Genomic DNA, 10,989 nt, shown 5'->3' with positions numbered 1-10,989 from the left:
GCGGACCGAGGAAGGGGCCGCATCCCCGCCCTCCTCGCGCCCTCGGCCCGCACCCCAGGCCCCACCTGGTAGCAGCCCGGAGAGCGCCCCGCTCAGGCCCCGCGGCGGGTCTGACACCTGGCGGCCCTTCCGTCCCATAAAGAGTCTTTGTGTTGATTTCAGAGGAGAAAGGGGGCGGGGGGAGAAAACCACCGGTGAGGGGAGCGATCCCCGGTTAGCGGCCTCCCGCATGGCCGCCGCCACCGGACATGGACCCTGCGACCCGTGCACGCGCCTCCCCAGCATCGAACCTGGTCTCCCGGTTCCTAGGTCGGCGTCAACCACTGAGCAGCGCCAGCTGAGCCTCATTATAGTTTTTAAATAACAGGTAATGTGTACTTTTATTGTTGAAGGTGTTACAGATGTCTCCCATCTCCCCGGGTCTCTGTTCTTTGGGGGTCTCTCCCAGTGTCTCTCTCCCCCCCTCCCCCCCGGGAGGTGTCAGTCTGTCCCCGGTAACCAGGCCTCTGGTCCCATCTCCTCCTTCCCCAGCGCCACTGGCAGCGTCACACCTTACTCACCAAGGTCACGGCCTGGCTGCGTGGAGAAACTACATCACCCAGAAGGCAATGCGCCCGTCTCAGGAGAGGTGACCTCGTTTTGGTTCCTGCCCTTTCGGTTAGGGCGGGACTTCCGGCGTCCTCTGCGTGGCGGGCGTTTTGCCTTCCGTTAACGGTCCTGCAGGGTTCAGCGCGCAGGTTGAGCGTTGGTCGGGAGTAGGAGGAGGCGAGGGCGGCAGCGTCCCCGCTGCGAAGGGTGGGTCTGAGGCTTGTTGAGCCCCAACACCCGGGACTGGGGTCTCCGGGCCTCCCAGACTCCTCTGTGCTGACAATTCCACTCGGCCTCACCCCCTTGACCCTCCAGCGTCGGTGCCGGCGCCGCTCAGGTCCCGCAGCCCAGGTCGCAGCGTCCAGAACAGTGAGTCCTCGTGGGTGACACAGGGTGAGGGGGAAGGAGGGCGACGGCTGCGATGTCCCGGGGAAGGCCGTGGGGGTGTGGCTGAGCCGGGAGGGTGCGGAAACCCAGGCCTGGTTTGTGTCTAGAGGCGACAGAGAGGAGAGGCGGTTTCCCGTGAGAATTTTACTTTCATTCTCAGGGCGACGGGGCCATCTGTGGTTGTGAACAACAGGGGACATTGAGCCCTGAGGTCATGCGAGCATCACCCGGCCCCGGGGCTGGGCCAGGGCCCTGAGCAGCCTGAGCCCCTGGGTCCTGGCGGTGGTGCCAGGCCCTCCCCACACCTTTGGTTCTCACAGGTTCCTGCAGGTGCGGAGCCGCTTAGGGGACCGGGTTGTGGCGCTGATTTCAGGGCCTCACACTCCTGTGGCCTCAGAGGTAGTGGGGTCCTGGGACCGTCCAGCCCCTCTTCCAGCCCTGGGACCGGCAGACACTCAGCCCAGAGTCCTAAGGCCACGACTAGGGCTTTAGGAAGTGCACCCTGGTTTGGGCAACGAGTGGATGAGATGTGGGAGGTCCTCCCAAGCACAGGGACCAGAACGTGCAAAGGCTCGGAGTGAAGACTGAGCTGGTTCAGGAACTGGCCGGTATCTTTTTAAAATATACATACTTTCATTGATTTTAGACATAGAAAGGGAGAGGGTGAGAGACAGAGAAACATCCATGAGCAAAAACAAGGATCCATCGGTTGCAGGCATGTGACCTGACCAGGACTGGTGCCTGCAACCTCTCAGTGCATCATGGGTCGATGCTCAAGCAACTGAGACACATCAGCCAGGACTATAGATCACTTTAGTATAGGGCAGTGGTCGGCAAACTGCGGCTCGCAAGCCACATGTGGCTCTTTGGCCCCTTGAGTTTTTAGCAAAGGCCAGCTTAGGAGTACCCTAATTAAGTTAATAACAATGTACCTAACTATATAGTTTAAGTTTAAAAAATTTGGCTCTCAAAAGAAATTTCAATCATTGTACTGCTGATATTTGGCTCTGTGGACTAATGAGTTTGCCGACCACTGGTATAGGGAATCATGGGCCCTAGCTGGTTTGGCTCAGTGGATAAAGCTCGGCCTGCGGACTGAAAGATCCCAGGTTCGATTCCAGTCAAGGGCACATGCCCGGGTTATGGGCTCAATCCCCAGTATGGGGCATGTAGGAGGCAGCCAATCAGTGATGCTCATTGATGTTTCCATCTCCCTTCCTCTTTCTTCCTTTCTGAAATAAAATTTATTAAAAAATATATAGGGAATCATGATCAGGATGATAATAGTAGCTCAGATGGGACAGTGTGGGCCTAAGGACTGGCTTTCCTGTTGGGGCCCCTGTTTGTAGGAGGTAGGTATCACAGCATAGCATCTATATATATAAAAGCCTAAGCGATGGTTATGACTGATAGACCAAATGACCGGTTGACCGGTCACTATGACGACGCACTCACCACCAGAGGGCAGACACTTAATGCAGGAGCTGCCCCCTGATGGTCAGTGTGCTCCCACAGCCAATCTCCCACGGTCCCTCTCCCTAGCTGGCTGGCCGGCCAACCTCCCGTGGTCCCTCCCCCGGCCAGCCAACCTCCCGTGGTCCCTCCCCCGAGCTGGCTGGCCCCAATCGGCCCCAATTGCCAGGCAGGCCGAGGGACCCCACCCGTGCACAAATTCGTGCACCGGGCCTCTAGTAAGGATATAAGTGGTCATGTAGAGTTGGGAGAGATAATGGTTTCCCAGTGGCCAAGGCCTTTAAAAGATGAGTGGACATGAGATGAACTGGAGGCTGAAGAGTAAATCCAACAAGAGATTAGGGTTGGTACATATTCTCTAAACACCAGGATTTTGCTGTGACCCTTGGTGTGACCTGGGGGGTTGCAATCAGTCTTGTGGGTTTTCTTAGAGGCTTGAGTGGTCATCTGTGAGACTCACTGGGCTTGGTGCAGAGGGCTGTCGGGGCTGGGACTTGAGTGACGGTTAAGTGGAGAGATGTTGGCTGTGCCTGGTGAAGGGTCATAAGTGCTCCAGGGGAGGTGGGCTGTGGATATCTGAGATCTGATTGTGGTTCTTTTGTGTGTTTTTAAAAATCCTTTGTTGTTGAAAGTATTATATATGTCTCCTTTTTCCCTATTGACCTCTGCCACACACTCTCACCCTCCAGCACAGGCCTCACCCCCCTACTGTCTGTGTCCATTGGTTATGCTTTTGTTCATCTATACAAGTACTTTGGTTGATCTCTTACCCTCCCTCCCCTGCCTTACGTCTGAGGTTTGACTTTTTAATACTTACATGTCTCTGGATCTATTTTTGTTCATCTGTTTATGTTCATTAAATTCTGCAAATGAGTGAGATCATGTAATACTTATCTTTCTCTGATTGGCTTATTTCGTTTAGGTCCATCCATGGTATTGCAAATGGTAAGAGTTCTTCCTTTTTTATAGCAGCATAGTGTTGCATTATATAGATGGACCAGTTTTTTTTTTTTTTTTTTAAATATATTTTATTGATTTTTTACAGAGAGAAAGGAAGAGGGATAGATAGTCAGAAACATCGATGAGAGAGAAACATCGATCAGCTGCCTCTTGCACACCTCCTACTGGGGATGTGCCCACAACCAAGTTACATGCCCTTGACCGGAATCGAACCTGGGACCTTTCAGTCCGCAGGCTGACGCTCTATCCACTGAGCCAAACCGGTTTTGGCTGGACCAGTTTTTTAATCCACTCATCTGCTGATGGGCACTTAGGCCGTTTCCAGACCTTAGCTATGGTAAATTGTACTGCTGTGAACATAGGGGTGCATATATTCTTTCTGATTGATGTTTCTGATATTTTGGGATATATTCCTAGAAATGGGATTATTGGGTCAAATGCAATTTCCATTTTTAATTCTTTGAGGAAACTGTACAGTTTTCCACAGTGGCTGCACAAGTCTGCATTCCCACCAGCAGTGTACCAGCGTTTCTTTTTCTCCACATCCTCACCAGCACTTGTCCTTTATTGATTTGTTGATGAAAGCCATTCTGACAGGTGTGAAATGATACCTCATTGTCATTTTGATTTGCATCTCTCCAATGATTAGTGATTTTGAGCATTTTTTCATATATCTCTTGACTTTCTGTATGTCCACTTTCGAAAAGTATCTATTTATGTCCTTTGCCCATTTTTGACTGGATTGTTTATTTTTCTTTTGTTAAAGATGTATGAGTTCCCTATAAATTTTGGAGATTAAATCCTTATTGGATGTAACATTAGCAAATATGTTCTCCCATGCAGTGGGCTTTCTTGATGTTTTATTGATGGTTTCTTTTGCTGTGCAAAGCTTTTTATTTTGATGTAGTCCCACTTGTATATTTTCTCCATGGTTTCCATTATCCTAGGACAGTGATCGGCAAACTATGGCTCGTGAGCCACATGCGGCTCTTTGGCCCCTTGAGTTTTTAGCAAAGGCCAGCTTAGGAGTACCCTAAATAAGTTAATAACAATGTACCAACCTATATAGTTTAAGTTTAAAAAATTTGGCTCTCAAAAGAAATTTCACTTGTTGTATTGTTGATATTTGGCTCTGTTGACTAATGAGCTTCCCAACCACTGTCCTAGGAGATGTATCCTTAAACATATTGCTGTGAGAGTTGTCTGAGATTTTGCTGCCTATGGATTCTTCTAAGATTTTTATGGTTTCCCGTCTTACGTTAAGTCTTTTATCCATTTTTAAGCTTATTCTTGTGTTTGGTGTAAGTAGGTGGGCTAGTTTCATTTTTTTTGCATGTATTTGTCCAATTTTCCCAGCACCATTTATTGAAGAGACTGTCTTGTCTCCATTGTGTGTTCTTGCCTCCTTTGTCAAATATTAATTGAGCATAATGGCTTGGGTCGATTTTCTGGGTTCTCTCCTCTGTTCCAGTGGTCTATATGTCTGTTCTTGTGCCAGTACCAGGCAGTTTTGAGAACAGTGGCTTTGTAATATGATTGATATCTGATATTGTGATCCCTCCAACTTTGTTCTTTCTCAGGATTGCTGTGGCTATTTGGGATCTTTTTTTTATTCCATATAAATTTTTGGAGAGTTTGTTCTAGGTCTGTGAAATATGTCATTGTATTTTCACGGGGATTGCATTGAATCTATAGATTGCTTGGGTAGTATGGACATTTTAATGATGTTGATTCTAACAATCCATGAACACAGCATACTCTTCCAATAGTATATATCTCATTCTCTCTTTTTTCAATGGCCTGTAGTTTTCTGAGTACAGGTCTTTTACCTTAGTTAAGTTTATTCCTAAGTATATTTAATTTTTTTTTGTTGCAATGTAAAATTGGATTGGTTTTGTAGTTTCTCTTTCTGTGAGTTCATTATTGGTGTAAAAATACCATAAATTTCTAGATGTTAATTTTATATCCTGCTACATTGCTGAATTCATTTCTTAATTCTAGTAGTTTTTTGATGGAGTCTTTAGAGTTTTCTATGTACAGTATCATGTCATCTGCGAATAGTGAGTTTTACTTCTTTTCCAATTTGAATACCTTTTACCTCTTCCTCTTATCTGATCGCTATGGGTAGCACTTCCAATACTGTGTCGAACAGGAGTGGTGAACGTGAGCATCCCTGTCTTTTTCCTGTTCTTAGGGGAAATGGTTTTCCTATTTGCCCATTGAGTATGATGTTTGCTGTAGGTTTGTCATATAAGTCTTTTATTATGTTGAGGTATGATCTTTCTATTCTCACTTGGTTGAGAGTTTTTATCAAAAAAGAGTGTTGGGCCCTAGCCGCTTTGGCTCAGTGGAAAGAGCATCAGCCTGTGGACTGAAGGGTCCCAGGTACAATTCTGGTCAAGGGCACATGCCCAGGTTGCGGGCTCCATCCCCAGTAGGGGGCGTGCAGCAGGCAGTCAATCAATGATTCTCTCTCATCATTGATATTTCTATCTCTCCCTCTCCCTTCCTCTCTGAAATCAATAAAAAATGTTTTTAAAATGGGGGTGTTGGATTTTGTCAAATGCTTTTTTTTGGCATCAATTGATATGATCATATGTTTTTTGTCTTTCAATTTGTTTATGTAATGTATCACATTTATTGATTTGCAGATATTGTACCAGTCTTGCATCCCTGGAATAAATCTCACTCGGTCATGGTATATGATCTTTTTAATATATTGCTTGAGGTGATTTGTTAATATTTTGTTGAGGATTTTAGCATCTATGTTCATCAGGGATATTGTCTTTGTGAATCCCTTCCTTTGTAGTGTATTTATCTGTTTTGGGGATTAGGGTAATGCTGACTTCATATAAAGAGCTTGAAAATGTTCTTTTCTCTTGAATTTTTTGGAATAGTCTGAGGAGGATCAGTGTTAGTTCTTCTTTGAATATTTAGAAAACTCCCCGTGAAGCTGTCCAGACCAGAGCTTTTGTTTGCTGGAAGTATTTTTTTTTTTTATTGCTTCAATTTCATCAGTAGTTATTGGCCTATTCATTTTCTTCCTGATTGAGTTTTGGAAGATTGTATTTTTTTCTAGGAATATGTCCATTTCGTCTAGGTTGTCCAGTTTGTTAGAATAAAGTTGTTTGTAGTATATATATATTTTTTACAATCCTTGGTATTTCTGTGTTATTGGTTGTTACCTCACCCCTTTCATTTCTAATTTTCTTTATTTGGGTCCTCTGTTTGTTTCTTGGTGAGCCTAGCTAGAGGTTCTTTAATCTAAATTTTATATATATATATATTTTATTGATTTTTTTTACAGAGAGGAAGGGAGAAGGATAGAGAGTTAGAAACATTGATGAGAGAGAAATATCGATCAGCTGCATCCTGCACACTCCCCACTGGGGATGTGCCCGCAACCAAGGTACATGCCCTTGACTGGAATCGAACCTGGGACCCTTGAGTCCGCAGGCCGACGCTCTATCCACTGAGCCAAACTGGTTAGGGCACTTCAATCTTGTTTTTCTTTGCAAAGAACCAGCTCTTGGACCCATCGAACTTTTGTGTTGTTTTCTTGGTCTTTATGTCATTTACTTTCTCTCTGATCTTTATTATTTCCTTCCACTTACTTTGGGATTTTCTTGTTGCTCTCTTTCTAGTTCTTTAAGTTATAGGGTTAGAAAACTTATTACCTGTTTTTCATGTTTTTTGAGATAGGGCTGTAGTGCTATGAACTTCTCTCCAAGGACTGCTTTCATTATGTCCCATAGATTTTGGATTCTTGTGTTTTCATTTTCATTTGTTTTCAGAATGTCTTTTTTACTTCTTCCTTGAACACTTTGGTAACCCACTCATTATTTAATAGCATGCCTCCATGTGTTTGATTGTTGTTTTTATTATAGTTGATATCTAATTTTCCACCATTTTGATATGAGAAGATGCTTGATATGATTACAATCTTGAATTTTTAGAGACTTAGTGTCCTAATATGTGGTCTTATCTTTGAAAATTTTCCACGTGCACTTGAGAAGAATGTATATTCCATACTTTAGGGTGAAAAGTTCTGAAGATGTCAGTTAATTCCAGTCATCTCATAAGTTGTTTACGATAGCTGTTTCTTTGGTGATTTTTTTTTTTTACCAGAAAAATTATCCAGTGATGTCAATGGGGTATTAAAGTCCCATACTATGATTGTATTGCTGTCAACTTCTCCCTTGGTATCTTCCAGAAGGTTTTTTTGTGTGTGTGTTTTTTTTTAACGTATTTGTGTGTGCCTATATTGGGTACATATATGTTTGTCAGAGTTATATCCTCTTGTTGAATCAATCTCTTTGATTTTACGAAGTGGCCTTCCTTATGACATATTCTGGTCTTCACTTTGAGGTCAATTTTGTCAGGTATAAGTATTGCTGCCCCAGCTTTATTTTTTAAGCTTTTAAAAAACATTTTAATTTTATTTCTTTCAGAAAAGAAGGGAGAGTGAGAGAGAGAATCATCAATGATGAGAGAGAATCATTGATTGGCTACTGCCTCCTACACACCCCCAAATGGGGATCAAGCCTGCAACCCAAGCATTGCCTTTGACCGGAGTCAAACCCGGGACGTTTCAGTCCACAGGCCAACACTCTAGCCACTGAACCAAACCAAGATTTTTAAAAAAATTTATTTCCACTTGCCTGAAAAAGAATATCCATCCCTTCACTTTCAATCCTTTGTTCTTAGTGCTTTGTTCTAAGGTGAGTCTCTTGTAGGCAGCATATATGTGGGTCATGTTTTCTTATCCATTCAGCTACCCTATGTCTTTTGATTGAAGCATTTAATCCATTTACATTTAAGGTTTTTATTGACAGGGCTTTGTTTGTTGCCACAGTCACTTAGCACTTCTTTTTAAAGCATTCCCTTTAGCATTTCTTGTATTGCTAGCTTGGTGGCAATAAACTCCCTTAGCCTTCTTTTGTCTGTGAAGCTCCTGATTTCACCTTCAATTTTGAATGTTAGTATTGCTGAATAGAGTATTCTTGGATTTATAAGTTTATTCTCCTGCTTTATAAGTTTCTTTCCAGTTACTGCTCTGCTTGGGTGTTTTCTCTACCTTGTCTTCTAACTTGCTGATTCTGCCCTCAGCTTCTCCTAGTATACTGTTGAAACCTTCCATTCTTCATTTCCTCCTGATTCTTACACATACTGGTGAATTTCTAATCTGGTTGTTTCAGCATCCTTATAACCATTACTCTGAATTCTTTCCCTGATAAATTGCTTGCCTCCATTTCATTTATTTTCTTTTCTTGTGCTATGTCCTTTTCTGTTACCCTGTTTCCCCGAAAATAAGACAGTGTCTTATATTAATTTTGCCCCCAAAGACACACTAGGTCTTATTTTCAGGGGATGTCTTATTTTTCCATGAAGAAGAATATGGTACACATTTATTGTTAAATGAAAATTAAGGAAATATATTACCTGTATACAGTACGGTAGTACGGTAGTTGTCAACACAAACCAGACAAACTGTAAATCCTACAGTATCAAGAATTTACTCATTTATTCAATGACAATCCTGTCATCATCTTCTGGAACATCATCATAACAATCCAATTCCTGAATTTCCTGGTGAATTTCTTGTGACTCCATTTCTTTCAGAATCAGTGGACCAAATCTCTCATGTTTAGCAATAGCACTGTCTTTGAGTACTTCTTGTCAAGGTAGCCTGCTCACAGTGCATTTGCAATGCAAGTGTCAGTGATTTTCTCCCATGAATTCTTCACCCAAGTCACAACTTCTTGCAGTTTAGGTTTCACAAAGTTTCCACGCTGATTTCTCTCCATTCTATTTTCAATGTAGTCATTAATTTCCATGTGCAAATTGTCTTTGAATGGCTTGTTTATTGCAATATCAAGAGTCTGGAGATAGGCCGTCATTCCTGCGGGAATCATTATCTGATCTATTTTTCTTTCGTGAAGAAATGTCTTCATGTCTTTAGCGCAGTGAGTGCTGGCTGCATCCCAGACTAGCAGACCTCTTTGGCTCCCTCGCATAACAAGCGGCAGCATTAAATCGACCCACTTCCTTATAACTGCTTGTGTGGCCCAGGCTTTTTCAGTTTCAAGAATAAAAACGCCCAAAACACGTTCAATCTTTTTCTTCTTGCCCTTAGAAATGATTAAAGGTGGGATTTTAGTGCCATCCAGACGAATTGCCAAAATACAGGAAACACATGCACTTTCGTAAGCAGTGGAGGGAATGTACGCTAAGGAGGCACCCTGCTGTTCAATTGTTGTTTGAGATGATTGGCCCATAAACACTGCAGTTTCATCCATAGCAATCATGTTGGAAAGATTGTATTTAGAGAAGTCAGCATCAATAAAGGACTTGAATGCAAGTGCTCGCTTAATAACTTGAGTATCTTCCAATCTAAACAATGTTGTAGATCTTCTTAAAGACAGTTCACTTCGCTGAAGGAAATTATCCAGCCAGTGTTGTGATGCTTTGAAGTCTTCGGGGGCTATGTCAAACTGTGGTGCCATTGCAAGGGCAAATTCTTGAATCTGAGCTCTATTCACAACCAAAGCCTTTGCTCTCCTGTCAACAACCCATTCACAGATCAGGTCTTCCAGCTCGGAAAATAATGGTTGCTGACCTGATCCACACTTGGGCTTTTTAGCATTTCCCTTGTCCACTTGTTCAATGAGGTTACCATACTCTGCTCGCCATTTTCGGACCATTCGGATACTCAACATCTTCTCTTTGCAGAAGGCAGTAAGATTTTGGCCCCAAGAGTCTTCCACGATTCCTTTCTTGTACTCCACGGAGTAGCTTTTTCTTTTTGCGCTCAATACTAGGGGTAAAAAAAAAAAGGAATTGGGGTATCAAAGTGGGGAGAGGGGGATCACTCAAAATGACACAGGGGGGATCAGAGGAGGGATTACCATTTTAGTAACCCCTTTTGATCCTCCTGTGTCATTTTGATTGTCCCCTCTGACCCTCCTGTGTCATTTTGATTGCCCCCTCTGATCCTCCTGTGTCATTTTGATTGCCCCCTCTGATCCTCCTGTGTCATTTTAAGTGATCCCTCTCCCCCCACCCCTGTGCCACTGAGCACCTTCACCAGACATCCCCCCTACCCCTTTATCAGACATTTACCCCCTGGGGCCTGCCTGGGGACTGTCACTGGGCTTGCTGGGGCCTGGATCTGGGCTGGAGCAGGGTCTGCCACTGACTGAGAACCTTCAGTCATCATGAAGGCGGCCGCGAGCATCAGGTAGTGTCACCAGAGACAGACCAGCACTCACCACCTTCGCCGCGTCCCGTCCGCTCTAATCCTCCTGTTCTTCTACATGCATCTGCGAAAGTCTCCTCCTCTCTTTCGCCCCGTGCTCACCGCTCACTCCGACCTCGGCTCCGCCTCCACACAGCAGTGACATCAGGACTCCGCATAACGTCACTGGTTGCTAGACACCAGTCGGGGCGGCCCTAGCGACCAGTTTACGGTAAATTAATTTTCATTCTGAGACAGAGCCTGGGGGCCTTATTTTCGGGGGATACCTTATATTTCACTCAGAAGGAAACCTGTAAGTAGGTCTTATTTTCAGAGGATGTATT

The 10,989-nt window shown here is 44.1% G+C and overlaps 1 long non-coding RNA gene across 1 annotated transcript in view; it reads left to right on the top strand.

The window, feature by feature from the left end:
* Positions 1-662: 662 nt before the first annotated feature.
* Positions 663-10,989, top strand: part of LOC308238991 — a 66,898-nt gene continuing 56,571 nt past the window's right edge. The window contains exon 1 of the long non-coding RNA XR_013959674.1: positions 663-957. This is a non-coding gene — a long non-coding RNA (uncharacterized lncRNA). The remainder of the gene's footprint in view (positions 958-10,989) is intronic.

Source organism: Plecotus auritus (assembly GCF_963455305.1).
Source record: "Plecotus auritus genome assembly, chromosome: 15".
Lineage (NCBI taxonomy): Eukaryota > Metazoa > Chordata > Mammalia > Chiroptera > Vespertilionidae > Plecotus > Plecotus auritus.
Note: the sequence above shows the minus strand (reverse complement) of the source record. Positions and strands in the feature narration are given on the sequence as shown.